This window comes from Pelobates fuscus, chromosome 2 (assembly GCF_036172605.1).
Source record: "Pelobates fuscus isolate aPelFus1 chromosome 2, aPelFus1.pri, whole genome shotgun sequence".
NCBI lineage: Eukaryota > Metazoa > Chordata > Amphibia > Anura > Pelobatidae > Pelobates > Pelobates fuscus.
The window spans coordinates 112440580-112455873 of record NC_086318.1 but is presented as its reverse complement, the minus strand read 5'-3'; the positions used below and the strand labels follow the sequence as shown (position 1 = coordinate 112455873).

Here is a 15294-nt window from a genome sequence, read left to right as displayed (position 1 = left end):
ATCCACTTCACCGTTATTCGGTGACTGGTGCCCTAGTTGTTTGTCTTTTGTACATATACCCTGTTTTTTCCTCACTCCCCGTCTGTATATATTCCTCACTTTAGTATTGTTAAGGTTTAGTCATCTGTTTCTGCCTCAGTTATCCAGCACTGAGGTAGCGATGACCACTGATTGTGTCACTTTCAGTGCGTGTGTTTAGTACTTTATTAATAAAAGACCCATTCCTTTTACTATTTCTGAGATTTTTTCTAATACCATACAGGGACAGTACCGTTCTCCTAATTTCTTTGTACCAATTTACTTAGGGTTATCCCCTCATCTGTCCCTCAGATTTAACTTACACTTCCACAGGGCCCACCCCTCGAATCATTTATTCTTAAGGTTTCAGTACCTATTTTTGGCCCTCATTTGGGAAATACGAGCCCACACTTTAGTATCCTCTTAGGCTCGTTACTTACCGGCTATTTCCCCATAACCAGACCGTGCTCACATCTCATGACTGACCTGTTGGAAAAATTGGGTGATCCCAATTTTGGTCAGGATGAGATAACCAATGTCTTTTCTACCAACCCTCTCACAGACAAGGACATTACTAATAATGATATCAATATCTCTTTCTTTGCCATCCAAAAACTTTATCAAGAACAAACCAGGAGCTTCTGGGAGCTAACCAGCTTAAAACAGTACTCACAACAAAAACTAGTACCTAGGGGCTTACGCCCCGACATTCTCCTGCCAGACAAAGTCCGGACCGATGAACAGATTGGGGAATGGAACACGATCCTCCTGGACTGTTCGTTCCGGTTGATGGACTATTTAATTAAATTAGAAACTACCAACTTTGACGAAACTAACCTGAAACTACAAAATTAAATTACAACAATAAAAAACTTTAAGTCAGATAACCTGTATGTCCCCATGGAAAACAAATTACAGCAAAACATCACTAATTATAGACAACATTTAAAGATAAAAAAACACAATAAATTCCAAAGGGATTTTAAAGATTTCAGCAGCGGCGAGATCTTTAGGGAAAAAAGAAAGTACAACAGGAGACCCAGTAATTACAGAGGGTCATCCTCAGGCGAGACTGACTGGTCTGACCAAGACCAACCCCGCCGACCAAGACGCAATAATAAGAGCTCTGACAGGAAAAGAGATCCAAGCGTTCAAACCCATCAAAACAAAAGCATCCTTAGGAGCACTGACAAATCCGTGTCTTTTCTCGACATTCCTCTTGAAACCAGCAATCCCATTACACCTTCCACCACATCCTCGGCGACTTTTTTAGAGCAGGACTCTCCCCGCCAACAACGGGGGAGACTCCGGGACAGGGAACGTTGGGCATACAAAATACAGAATCGAACACAAAGGACATGACCAATAGAATCATCAACTGGTCAGACTTCACATTGCAAACACATCACATTTCTCTCCTGAGCAAAGGCCTTTCCTTTGTACCCACCCCTACCTGTAACAAATTTAACTGGTCTAAAGACATACACTTATTTGGCAGGAAACTTGCACTAAACATCATGCACGCTAAAAAAGACCAACAGGCTGCTAACGATTTGGGCCTCTCCCTAAAGGACTATGAATTATCTAAAATATTAACCAGTCTCCAGGATGAACAGGATCTCAACAGACCTCTCACTGACTTCAAACCACCTAGTTACTTCACCCCCAATTTCAAAGACACCCCACATGTAGACCTATTTGTGGAACTGTCCCTAAACCAATTTGAAACGACCTCTCATCACCCCCCAACTCCAAACAATTTAAGCTCATTAGAACGCAGAGCACTAAAAGAACTCCAATCATTGGACAATATTGTTATCAAACCTGCGGACAAGGGGGGAAATATTGTGTTATTGAACAGACAAGACTATATAGACATGTGCATGAGTCATTTAAATGATAATCTATCCTACAAAATTCTACCTTCGGATCCAACCACCGTGTTTCTCAATGAACTCAACACCCTGTTAACTGAAGCCAAGACACTTCAGATCATAACTCCAGAGGAATTCAAATTTTTACTACCCCATAACTATCCCACAATCGCAACTTTCTACTGTTTACCCAAAATACATAAGGGAATACGACCACCCCCAGGAAGACCCATAGTATCAGGGAACAACTGCTTAACAGAACGTCTGAGCCAATACTTGGACAAAATTCTACATCCAATCGTACTTACACTACCCTCCTACCTCCGGGACACCAAGACCACACTACAACTCTTACAAGACAAAATAGTCCCCCCTTATACTATGCTAGCCAGTCTAGATGTGGTTGCCCTATACACCAACATACCCCATCACTTTGGCCTCAGAGCATGCCAATTCTTCTTGGAGAACACTACATACAACGACTCCCAAAAGAAATTCTTTATCACAGCCCTCCAATTCATACTGACCCATAACTATTTTATTTTTAATGGGCAGTATTATCTGCAAATATCTGGGACTGCTATGGGGACAACTTGCGCGCCAACATACGCCAACTTGTTCCTGGGATGGTGGGAGCAGCATGTCGTCAAATCAGCTAAATATGACCAATTTCACAGGTTTATTCTAAGCTGGCACAGATATATTGACGACGTGCTGCTCCTCTGGACAGGCCCCATTGATATCTTTGAGGAATTTGTAAAAACCCTCAACGAGAATGAGATCAATCTCAAACTAACTCATGTAATCGATGAACGAGAACTCGTCTTCCTTGACCTAAAAATCTTACTCACGGAAGACGGTACCATCCAAACCGAATTATTTCGGAAATCCACTGCGACTAATAGTCTCTTACATTGGGAGAGCCACCACCCCTACAGATTAAAAGCGTCTATACCTTTCGGCCAATACCTACGAGCCAGAAGAAACTGCTCTGAAGATTCCACCTTCTATAATGAATGCAAACTCCTAAGATCCAGATTTAAAGAGTTAGGATACCCCAATCGGGTTCTCAAGCAAGCATTCCAAAGGGCCAGTGGCATCAACAGACATCTGAGTCTTACGATGACCAAACCCAAAATGGAAACTAAAACACCCAGATGCATTGCCACGTTCGATCAGGGCTGGAACACCATGTTGCATATATTACAGACCAACTGGCCTATCTTACTTCATAACCCTTCCTTGAGGAACAGCTTACCTGACCACCCACCACTGACAGCCCGCCGACCCACCAACCTACAAGATCTCCTTGTCCACAGTCACCTGGCCTCACCCTCCTCACCTGATAACTGGCTATCCAAGACAAAGGGAACCTACAGATGTGGCCACTGCAAGGCATGCCAGTACATCACACCTTCAAAAACCGTCCAGTCTACACAAACCAATATCACCATCACTACCAATGCACTGGTGAACTGCAGCACTACACGCATCATTTATATCATTACATGCGTCTGCGGCACCCAGTACATAGGAAAGACTTTCCAACAGTTTCGCAGAAGAATTCTCCAACACGTCAACTCCATCAACAATACTGTGACCCCAACACCGGTGTCCAGACACATTAATAACTTCCATGAAGGAAAACCAGAAAACCTAAAATTCCAGGCAATTGAAAGACTTACACCAAATCAAAGGAAAGGAAATTTTAACAAAATCCTTCTACAAAAAGAATCCAAATGGATCTACCTTTTTAAGACATTGACCCCTTCAGGATTGAATGAAGAATTCAACTACACAGCATTCATTCACTGATGAGCACAATACACCCTCTTTTATACCATCTATTTTTCAGCACCCCTTGGTGCTGCGACGTAACATCATAATCTTAATTGTTATTATGCATTAAACCCCACTTTTTCTCACAAGCATTATTATATCTCTTAACATATGCCACATTACGAACTGCTGGCTGACATCCCTGGTAGGACATCTCCCCGATTATTATATTACTTTAGGTACTCACACTTGGGATTTCATATTGACCACGGTAGTATTAAGCTCGGCACCCCCATCGGGATTATTATTCTCTTGGCATCTCTTTTGCCTTGTACCATTATTGATCATGCCGAGCCACCGTACTATCTGAAAGTTACCAATGACGTCATGCCGGCGGCCTGTCCAATCGGGACCTGGGGCGGGCTTTTTAAGCTCACTCCGTTCGGGGAGTCAGTTCCCCCTGATGAGCCTGTGTGTTGGGTGAAACGCGCGTCGGGGCTCCTGACACTGATCCGACTTGGTGTGATCTGTTGACACTTGGTGTGCTACTATATACCTAGCCACCTTAACTACACTTACGTTCCTTCTTCCTACTGTATTGGAGTTGGATCGATAGACTACAGCCGTCTAAGACTCCTACTGCCACTTTGTTCTCGCTTAGCCTAGCACCGTTAGCACTACAGACAGGTGCCCTCGAAGGCACAGATTAGGGCATTTGTTGTTCCACTAACAGATAGTTATTTGAGATTTCTCTTTAGACATAGGTGCCCTTGAAGGCACAGTGCAAGGTTCTCTCACTATCTCACTGGGTGCCATACAAGGGGCACGACCTTACTGCCTCCTTCACGGTGCTATTGAGACACCTCACCTCGAATAGGGTGACTCTACCTGGCTTTGAACAGACTGCGCAATGATTTTAACCTATTGACAAGGGGCACGCACTTCTGTTTACTCTCTCTGTTACTTAAATTAGTACTTACATGGTTAACTGACGATAAGTAACAGCGCTACCCCCTCTTTGTAAATGCCATTTATTTGTTGGCTACTAGTGGATCCTGTCCACAGTGTACCGGACCAAGGCATTTAAAACGTTGACTAACACAGGCTAACTGACGTCTAGTTACTGTGTTATTCCCGGTCCATACACAGGACCTAAGGTATTTAAACGTATGACTGACACAGGCTAACTGACGATTGAATGCTACTGTGTTATTCCTGGTCCATACACAGTATACTGTGCACACAGCACCCCTGCGTAAGGAACTGACACAGGCTAACTGACGATTGAATGCTACTGTGTTATTCCTGGTCTATACACAGTATACTGTGCACACAGCACCCCTGCGTAAGGACCTATCCAGACACTGCAGTGATCATTATAAATTATACAGATCACCGTCCTGACGCTCTGCTGTGCCACTGACTAAACCAGTAACTTTAGATACTCTGTATATATACTAGCTACTCTAGTGAGAATCTGAGCTTTCTATATCACTAGGTGTACTACTCTCATTCAGACCTAGAGGTTTGGAGCATTACAATACGAATAACTGACTATTAGCTACTCTATTACCTCCAGGCTTACACTTACCGGCTCAGTACACCTTGTTTACCGGTTTAGGGACTTATCCACTTCACCGTTATTCGGTGACTGGTGCCCTAGTTGTTTGTCTTTTGTACATATACCCTGTTTTTTCCTCACTCCCCGTCTGTATATATTCCTCACTTTAGTATTGTTAAGGTTTAGTCATCTGTTTCTGCCTCAGTTATCCAGCACTGAGGTAGCGATGACCACTGATTGTGTCACTTTCAGTGCGTGTGTTTAGTACTTTATTAATAAAAGACCCATTCCTTTTACTATTTCTGAGATTTTTTCTAATACCATACAGGGACAGTACCGTTCTCCTAATTTCTTCATATATGTATTTCCACTTTGTGGCCACTCCAATAGATAGACAAGTATTCAAAGACAAATACTCAAATTGCATTGTGGCTGCAACTCAGTTAAAGTAAAGCGACATGGTTTAGAGCAGGCATGTCAAACTTGCGGCTGTGCAGCGCCGGCCCTACAGTATGCAGATTCGCTAGCTGTCTGCAGAGCGTCTGGCCTGCCTTAAGGTAAGGGAAGAGAGGTTTGGGGGGCCTTAATGCGTAGTGTGTTAAATTGGGGAGGAGCGGCAGTGTATTAGAGTGGTGTGAAGTGAGACAGTGTGTTAAATTGGGGGGAAGACAGTGTATTAGAGTAGTGGGAAGGGTCACAGTGTGTTAAACTGGGGGGAGGACAGTGTATTCAATTGGGGGAGGAAGGGTGCAGTGTATTAAATTGGGGGAGGGAGAAGGCAGTGTATAAGAGTGGTGGGAGGGGGGACAGTGTGTTAAACTGGGGGGAGGAAGGAAGTGTATCAGATCCTAGTGTAGTGTATTAAAGTGGTGGGAGGGAGCAGTGTATTAGAGTGTTGGGAGGGGGGCAGGGTATTAAATTAGGGGGAGGGCAGTGTATTCAATTAGAGTGGTGGGGGCAGTGTGTTCAATTAGAGTGGAGGGATGGGGGGCAGTGTATTCAACTAAGGGGTAGTGTATTATATTGGGGAGGGCAGTGTATTAGAGTGTAGGGAGGGGGCAGTGTATTCAATTAGAGTGGAGGGAGGGGGACAGTGTATTAGATCAAGGGGTAGTGTATTAGATTGGGGGGAGGGGGCAGTGTATTAGAGTGGAAGGACAGGGCCGCAGAAGGCTGTGAATCAGATTGGGGGAAGCTGTGTATTAGATGGGGGGGGGGGCAGTGTTTTAGATTGGAGGGCAGTGTATTAGAGTTGGTGGATGGGGCAGTGTATAAGAGTGGAGGGAGGGGGCAGTGTATTAGATTTGGGGGCAGAGGTGGCAGTGTATTGGATTTGAAGGCAGTGTATTAGATGAGGGGTAGTGTATTAGAATGGGGGAAGGGGGCAGTGTATTAGATTAGGTCTGCATGGAGGCGCTAATTGGCTGCACAGCATTTTGCCACACATGACCCCAGCAGTCCCCCTGCAGCAGCTCCAGGCACCCGGCTCTCCAGGGCCATGTGATCACCGTGATTACATCGCTGCAATAGGAGTCTATATATATAATATATATTATCAAATAATTAAAGCATTTTATAATATATTATACATATATATATATATATATATATATATATATATATATCCACATACACACACACACATATTATATACACACGTATTACATGTATATGTGTGTATGTATATATATATATATATATATATATATATACAACAGATAAATGCAAATACACCTGTGTGCAGATCAAAACACACACAGTGTCTCTGTATGTGTGTGTGTCTGTGTCTCTCTTGTATGTGTCTGTGTCTGTCTGTATGTGTGTCTGTCTGTATGTGTGTCTGTGTCTCTCTGTATGTGTGTCTGTGTCTCTCTCTATATGTGTCTGTGTCTCTCTGTATGTGTGTGTGTCTCTGTATGTATGTCTCTGCATGTACGTGTGTGTCTCTGTATGTGTGTGTGTCTATGTATGCAGTGGCGTACACACAATCCATGGGGCCGTATGTTTGTGTCTGTGTCTATGTATGTGTGTGTGTCTATGTATGTGTGTGTGCCTGTGTCTCTGTGTGTATGTGTCTGTGTGTATATATGTTTGTGTGTCTGTATCTATGTTGCTGTCGAGGGATGTATGTGTGTGTGTGTGTGTGTGTCTGTCTGTGTGTATGTTTGTGTGTGTGTCTGTATGTGTCAGGGGGGCACGGATCGGGGGAGAGAGGGGAGCGCGGATTGGGGGAGAGAGGGGGTGGGGGGCCCACGGATCAGTTTCAAACCGGGGCCCCATGGATTGTGTGTACGCCACTGGCCATATATATATATAATACGTGTGTGTGTGTGTGTGTGTATATATATATATATATATACAAAAAATACCAAAACGGCAATCTACAATACAACAATAAAAATAGACATAGGGCAATATTGTTTGCAAAAGTTATGGGTTAATGGATAAGAATGATTTGCACTCACAAACCCAATTTGATTGTAGGCATATCACTCGAATCAATGTAGCGACTTCAGGACTTTGGAACCTCCTCCCAGCATACTGAGAGCCTGCGCTCAGTGCCAGTGCACTGTAATAATTGCCCCTCTTTTAAATTTAATACCTTAAGATGTATAGGTATAGAACAAGTTACTCTAAATGAAAGAGGTGGTGACCTTATGATGGCTCTAAGGAAGAGAGAGGGGTATTGGATACACACGTTAAAAACTTTGAAACCGAATGGGTTAAATGTAGATTTTGATTTGGTTTGTTTTTTGTGATTTTATTTATTATATTTACTTAATTTTATTGCATTTTGGTTTGTTTGTCTATTCCTATCCATTCTTTTATACTGGTATTTTATCTTTGGGATATCTTTTTCTTGTTTGATCATCTAATTTGTTTATCTATTGTGGTTTTTTACTTTGGGGACTTTCTGCTCGTTTTTCGAGCATTGGAACGCATATGGAACGCAAGGCTGGCCGTCCTTACTGATGAAAACCAAAACGAGGCTTGGTTACTAATTCCGGAACGCAACGCAAGCGTAACCGGAAGTGCACCGGAGCCCGAACCCGGAAGTATGGCGCACGGCTGTTTACTTCGCGCCGAAAACGAACTTAAAAAGGAGAAATTTAGCACTTCATATTATGCTTGCATAAGGACAGCATCTGGATATTTGCCCCTGAGGAAGTTCAACCCTGAACGAAACGCGTAGGGCTTTTTTAGTGTACAGAGTATTTAGCTACTTATATATTTTTTTTTTTATATATTGTGTATTTATTTGTTTTATTTGGCTGTTCTGCTCTTGTGGATTTCGGATCAAAGTGTTTCCACCTGATGTGCCTATTTGACACTTCGTTTTTGTAAGTGTGATATTAAATAAAATGTATATTTTTTACTGAGATACTCTGCACTATTATTATTTTCTATTCTTCCTATGCATGCTACTGAGGTTCCAAAGTCCTGAAGTCGCTACATTGATTCGAGTGATATGCCTACAATCAAATTGGGTTTGTGAGTGCAAATCATTCTTATCCATTAACCCATAACTTTTGCAAACAATATTGCCCTATGTCTATTTTTATTGTTGTATTGTAGATTGCCGTTTTGGTATTTTTTGTATATATATATATATATATATACACACACACACACACACACGTATTATATATATATATGGCCAGTGGCGTACACACAATCCATGGGGCCCCGGTTTGAAACTGATCCGTGGGCCCCCCACCCCCTCTCTCTCTCCCCCAATCCGCGCTCCCCTCTCTCCCCCGATCCGTGCCCCCCTGACACATACAGACACACACACAAACATACACACAGACAGACACACACACACACACACACACATACATCCCTCGACAGCAACATAGATACAGACACACAAACATATATACACACAGACACATACACACAGAGACACAGGCACACACACATACATAGACACACACACATACATAGACACAGACACAAACATACGGCCCCATGGATTGTGTGTACGCCACTGCATACATAGACACACACACATACAGAGACACACACGTACATGCAGAGACATACATACAGAGACACACACACATACAGAGAGACACAGACACATATAGAGAGAGACACAGACACACATACAGAGAGACACAGACACACATACAGACAGACACACATACAGACAGACACAGACACATACAAGAGAGACACAGACACACACACATACAGAGACACAGACAAACACACACACATACAGAGACACACATACATACAGAGACACACACACACATACACAGAGACACAGACACATACAGAGACACACACACATACATACAGAGAAATACACACATATACACAAAATGTTTTCTACTTTGTTACTTTCCCTGGGGTCCAGTGGTGGCTCAGCCTGATGGGAGTCAGAGTTCCCACTTTGACTCCCTCAGCCTCCTCCTCCTCCTCCTCCTCCCTCCCGCGCAGGCTCTCAGTATGCTGGGAGGAGTGACCATGGAATCACTTCCTCCCAGCTCTGATGTAATCACAGGGGGCCTGGTCGCGCTCTTAAAGCGCCCAGCGCTGACCAGGCCCCCTCACAATCCATATCCATCGGGTGGCCCTGACAGCATGGGCCACCCGATGGACCCCTCCATATGCAAAATGTGGCAGAAGGCCTGGTACCCGGTCGCAGCTGCGACCCCTGCGACCGCGGTATGTACGCCATTGTATATGGCAAACTGAATTGGGCAAGCCCTATATTGATCCTGTAACTTTCCAAAACACCATAAAACCTGTACATGGGGGGTATTGTTATACTCGGGATACTTCGCTCAACACAAATATGAGTGTTTAAAACAGTAAAACTGTTTCCCACAGTATTAGGGAGCTGTCTACCAAAAGGCTGAAAGACCTAAATTGGTCTTTCAGACAAACTTACTAATACTAAGTAAAAATTACTTAGTATTAGTAAATTCTGCCCATACTCGCTATACTAGGGGCATGCCTAGTAAACAGTGAGCAGCCTGAGGTTGCTCACTGTTAAAAAAAAACAAAAAAAACAAGTACCTGAGCGGCAGGTGGGGGCCCTAAAGAAGATTAAGGGGGGGGGCCTATTGTCCTCCTCCACGGCCCCCACCCATGAGCGGCGGGTGGGGGCCCTAAAGTAAAATAAGAAAGGGGGACCTATTGTCCTCCCCCCGGCCCCCACCCCTGAGCGGCGGGTTGGTGCCCTAAAGTAAAATAATGGGGAGGGGACCTATTGTCCTCCACCTCAGCCCCCACCCCTGAGCGGCGGGTGGGGGCCCTAAATAAAAATGTTACTCCCCCAGGTGACTAGGGGTCCCCAAACCTCCCAAAAAAACATTAATAAATCCCTACCTACCCCCTCACCCTAAAAATAGTGATGGGGGGAACAATGACTAAGTACCTGTAAAAAAAAAAAAAAAAAAACTTGGCTAACCATTTGATGTCTTCCTTTTTCTAAAATCTTCTTTTTTCAGCTCCAAAAAAGGCCAAATAAAAAACCATAATATCCGTTGCACTTAAAAAAAAAAAAAAAAAAATCATGAGCGCCAAAAAAAATAAATCTGATGAAAAACAAAACCCCAAAGCTGAAAAAGTAATCCATCTTCACCAATGGAGGGCACCGCGCAGACTGAGCTCCGCATGGCGGGGAAAGCCTTTTAAAGCCTTTCCCCTCCCTGCAATTAGGCTCCAATCAGAGTGCTCTTATAGGTAAATGAAGAGACTGACAGGTAAGTCTCTACATTTACCTGTCACAGCTTGAAATCCAACCAGAGTGCGCTGTCTCATTTTTCACAGCGTGGGTGAATTCTTTGGAATTTTCCCACGCTGTGTAATTTGACTCAAATAAGGGGTGTAATTTGACTCAATAATAAGTTGCCGAAGTTCCGAAGTGCCAAATTTTCCATATTTTCCCCATGCACATCCATAGTATACATTTGATTATCTAAATGTGGCAGTGTGAAGCAGTGTGTTTCACATATGTGGTGTTTCTATATGTGGCAGCCTGAGTCTGCTTGTTTATATGTACTTAACTGTGCAGTGGGGGGGTTGGCCTACGATTTTGTAAGGGACCCCAAGATTTTTCATGGAGGCCCTATTCACAATTTCCAACCACTAGTGCAACCTTCTGCAGTTTTTCCAACGTACTGTATTTATTTCATTTTACCATATTTAATGATTTCTAAGACTACATATTTCATAATCTAAGCCAGTAAAAGTGGTGAATTACACATAACTCCAAATATCCCTAATTCCAGCAAATGTTTTGCAATATTTTTGGAGATTACTGAATAATAATCGAGTTTAAAGAATCTCCTTATACTCCTTCATTATCTCCCTCCATGTATCACCTTCAATATTCCTCCCAAATGTCAACTTCATCACTAGTGATATCGCAAACACAAAATTTTCGGTTCGTGGACGGCGGACGCGAACTTCCGCAAACGTTCGCGAACCGGCGAACCGGGCGAACCGCCATAGACTTCAATGGGCAGGCGGTGGGTGGGGGCCATAAATTACAATGGGGGGAGGACCTACTGTCCTCCCCCCGCCCCCACCCCTGCGCGGTGGGTGGGGGCCATAAAAATAATGAGGGGGGGACCTACTGTCCTCCCCCCCGGCTCCACCCCTGCGCGGTGGGTGGGGGCCATATATATAATGAGGGGGGGACCTACTGTCCTCCCCCCCGGCCCCCACCCCTGCGCGGTGGGTGGGGGCCATAAATCACAATGGGGGGAGGACCTACTGTCCTCCCCCCGCCCCCACCCCTGTGCGGTGGGTGGGGGCCATAAAAATAATGAGGGGGAGGACCTACTGTCCTCCCCCCGCCCCCACCCCTGCGTGGTGGGTGGGGGCCATAAAAATAATGAGGGGGGGACCTACTGTCCTCCCCCCCAGCTCCACCCCTGCGCGGTGGGTGGGGGCCATAAATCACAATGGGGGGAGGACCTACTGTCCTCCCCCCGGCCCCCACCCCTGCGCGGTGGGTGGGGGCCATAAATCACAATGGGGGAGAACCTACTGTCCTCCCCCCGCCCCCACCCCTGCGCGGTGGGTGGGGGCCATATATATAATGAGGGGGGGGGACCTACTGTCCTCCCCCCCGGCCCCCACCCCTGCGCGGTGGGTGGGGGCCATAAATCACAATGGGGGGAGGACCTACTGTCCTCCCCCCGCCCCCACCCCTGCGCGGTGGGTGGGGGCCATATATATAATGAGGGGGAGGACCTACTGTCCTCCCCCCGCCCCCACCCCTGTGCGGTGGGTGGGGGCCATAAAATAATGAGGGGGGAGACCTACTGTCCTCCCCCTGGCCCCCACCCCTGCACGTTGGGTGGGGGCCATAAAAATAATGAGGGGGGACACCTACTGTCCTCCCCCCTGGCCCCCACCCCTGAGCGGTGGGTGGGGCCCTAAAAAAAAACAATAAGGGGGGACCTACTGTCCCCCCCAGCCCCCACCCCTCATTCAATGGGCAGGCGGTGGGTGGGGGCCATAAATTACAATGGGGGGAGGACCTACTGTCCTCCCCCCGCCCCCACCCCTGCGCGGTGGGTGGGGGCCATAAAAATAATGAGGGGGGGACCTACTGTCCTCCCCCCCGGCTCCACCCCTGCGCGGTGGGTGGGGGCCATAAATCACAATGGGGGGAGAACCTACTGTCCTCCCCCCGCCCCCACCCCTGCGCGGTGGGTGGGGGCCATATATATAATGAGGGGGGGACCTACTGTCCTCCCCCCCGGCCCCCACCCCTGCGCGGTGGGTGGGGGCCATAAATCACAATGGGGGGAGGACCTACTGTCCTCCCCCCGCCCCCACCCCTGTGCGGTGGGTGGGGGCCATAAAAATAATGAGGGGGAGGACCTACTGTCCTCCCCCCGCCCCCACCCCTGCGTGGTGGGTGGGGGCCATAAAAATAATGAGGGGGGGACCTACTGTCCTCCCCCCCAGCTCCACCCCTGCGCGGTGGGTGGGGGCCATAAATCACAATGGGGGGAGGACCTACTGTCCTCCCCCCGGCCCCCACCCCTGCGCGGTGGGTGGGGGCCATAAATCACAATGGGGGAGAACCTACTGTCCTCCCCCCGCCCCCACCCCTGCGCGGTGGGTGGGGGCCATATATATAATGAGGGGGGGGGACCTACTGTCCTCCCCCCCGGCCCCCACCCCTGCGCGGTGGGTGGGGGCCATAAATCACAATGGGGGGAGGACCTACTGTCCTCCCCCCGCCCCCACCCCTGCGCGGTGGGTGGGGGCCATATATATAATGAGGGGGAGGACCTACTGTCCTCCCCCCGCCCCCACCCCTGTGCGGTGGGTGGGGGCCATAAAATAATGAGGGGGGAGACCTACTGTCCTCCCCCTGGCCCCCACCCCTGCACGTTGGGTGGGGGCCATAAAAATAATGAGGGGGGACACCTACTGTCCTCCCCCCTGGCCCCCACCCCTGAGCGGTGGGTGGGGCCCTAAAAAAAAACAATAAGGGGGGACCTACTGTCCCCCCCAGCCCCCACCCCTGAGTGGTGGGTGGGGGCCCTAAACAAAAATTCACCACCCAATCAAAGGTGACTAGGGGTCCCCAAGCCCTAGTCACCCACCCCCCCACCCCAAACAAAAAGTTACCCCCTACCTACCCCCCTCACCCTAAAAAATAGTGAAGGGGAATAAAATAACTAACCTGTAAAGAAAAATTCAACTTACCATTTGACGTCTTCTTTTGTCTAAAATCTTCTTTTTTCAGCCACTAAAAAGCCATAAAAAAGCCATAAAAAGCCATAAGAACCGACGCAAAAAAAAAACGAGCGCAAAAAAAATAATCCATCTTCACCCATGGAGGGCTACGTGCAGACTGAGCTCTGCAGGGCGGGGGAAGGCTTATAAAGCCTTGCCACGCCCTGCAATTAGGCTAAGAACACTCTGATTGGCTGGTTTAAGCCAATCAGAGTGCTCTTTGTCATTTTACACAGCGTGGGAAAATTCCAAAGAACTTTCCCACGCTGTGTAAAATGACACAGAGCACTCTGATTGGTTAGATTCCAAGCCCACCAGTCACAGTGCTCTGTGTCATTTTACACAGCGTGGGAAAGTTCTTTGAAATTTTCCCACGCTGTGTAAAATGACACAGAGCACTCTGATTGGTTAGAGTGTTCTTAGCCTAATTGCAGGGCGTGGCAAGGCTTTATAAGCCTTCCCCCGCCCTGCAGAGCTCAGTATGCGTGGAGCCCTCCATGGGTGAAGATGGATTTTTTTTTTTTTTTTTAAATTGCGTCGGTTCTTATGGCTTTTTATTTGGCCTTTTTTGGGGCTGAAAAAAGAAGATTTTAGAAAAAAGAAGACGTCAAATGGTGAGTTGAATTTTTCTTTACAGGTTAGTTATTTTATTCCCCCTTCACTATTTTTTAGGGTGAGGGGGGTAGGTAGGGGGTAACTTTTTTGAGGTGGGGGGGTGGGTGACTAGGCTTGGGGACCCCTAGTCACCTTTGATTGGGGGGGGATTTTTATTTAGGGCCCCCACCCACCACTAAGAGGTGGGGGCCGGCGGAGGACAGTAGGTCCCCCCCCTCATTATTTTTATGGCCCCCACCCACCACGCAGGGGTGGGGGTGGGGGGAGGACAGTAGGTCCCCCCCCAGTGTGTATCAGGTGTCAATCCATATCTGCCAAGTGACCCTATGTAGGGGGAACAGTCCCTATTCTGCTCTGTGTCAGTGTGTATCAGGGATCCTTAGGATAGGTGTCAATCCATATCTGCCAAGTGACCCTATATAGGGGGAACAGTCCCTATTCTGCTCTGTGTCAGTGTGTATCAGGGATCCTTAGGATAGGTGTCAATCCATATCTGCCAAGTGACCCTATGTAGGAGGAACAGTCCCTATTCTGCTTTCTGTCAGTGTGTATTAGGGATCCTTAGGATAGGTGTCAATCCATATCTGCCAAGTGACCCTATGTAGGGGGAACAGTCCCTATTCTGCTCTGTGTCAGTGTGTATCAGGGATCCTTAGGATAGGTGTCAATCCATATCTGCCAAGTGACCCTATGTAGGGGGAACAGTCCCTATTCTGCTCTGTGTCA

The 15294-nt window shown here is 46.9% G+C and overlaps 1 protein-coding gene across 1 annotated transcript in view; it reads left to right on the top strand.

The window, feature by feature from the left end:
• The window catches only part of VEPH1 (ventricular zone expressed PH domain containing 1), a 446092-nt gene that overhangs the window by 136068 nt on the left and 294730 nt on the right, over nucleotides 1-15294 (top strand). The window lies entirely within an intron of this gene.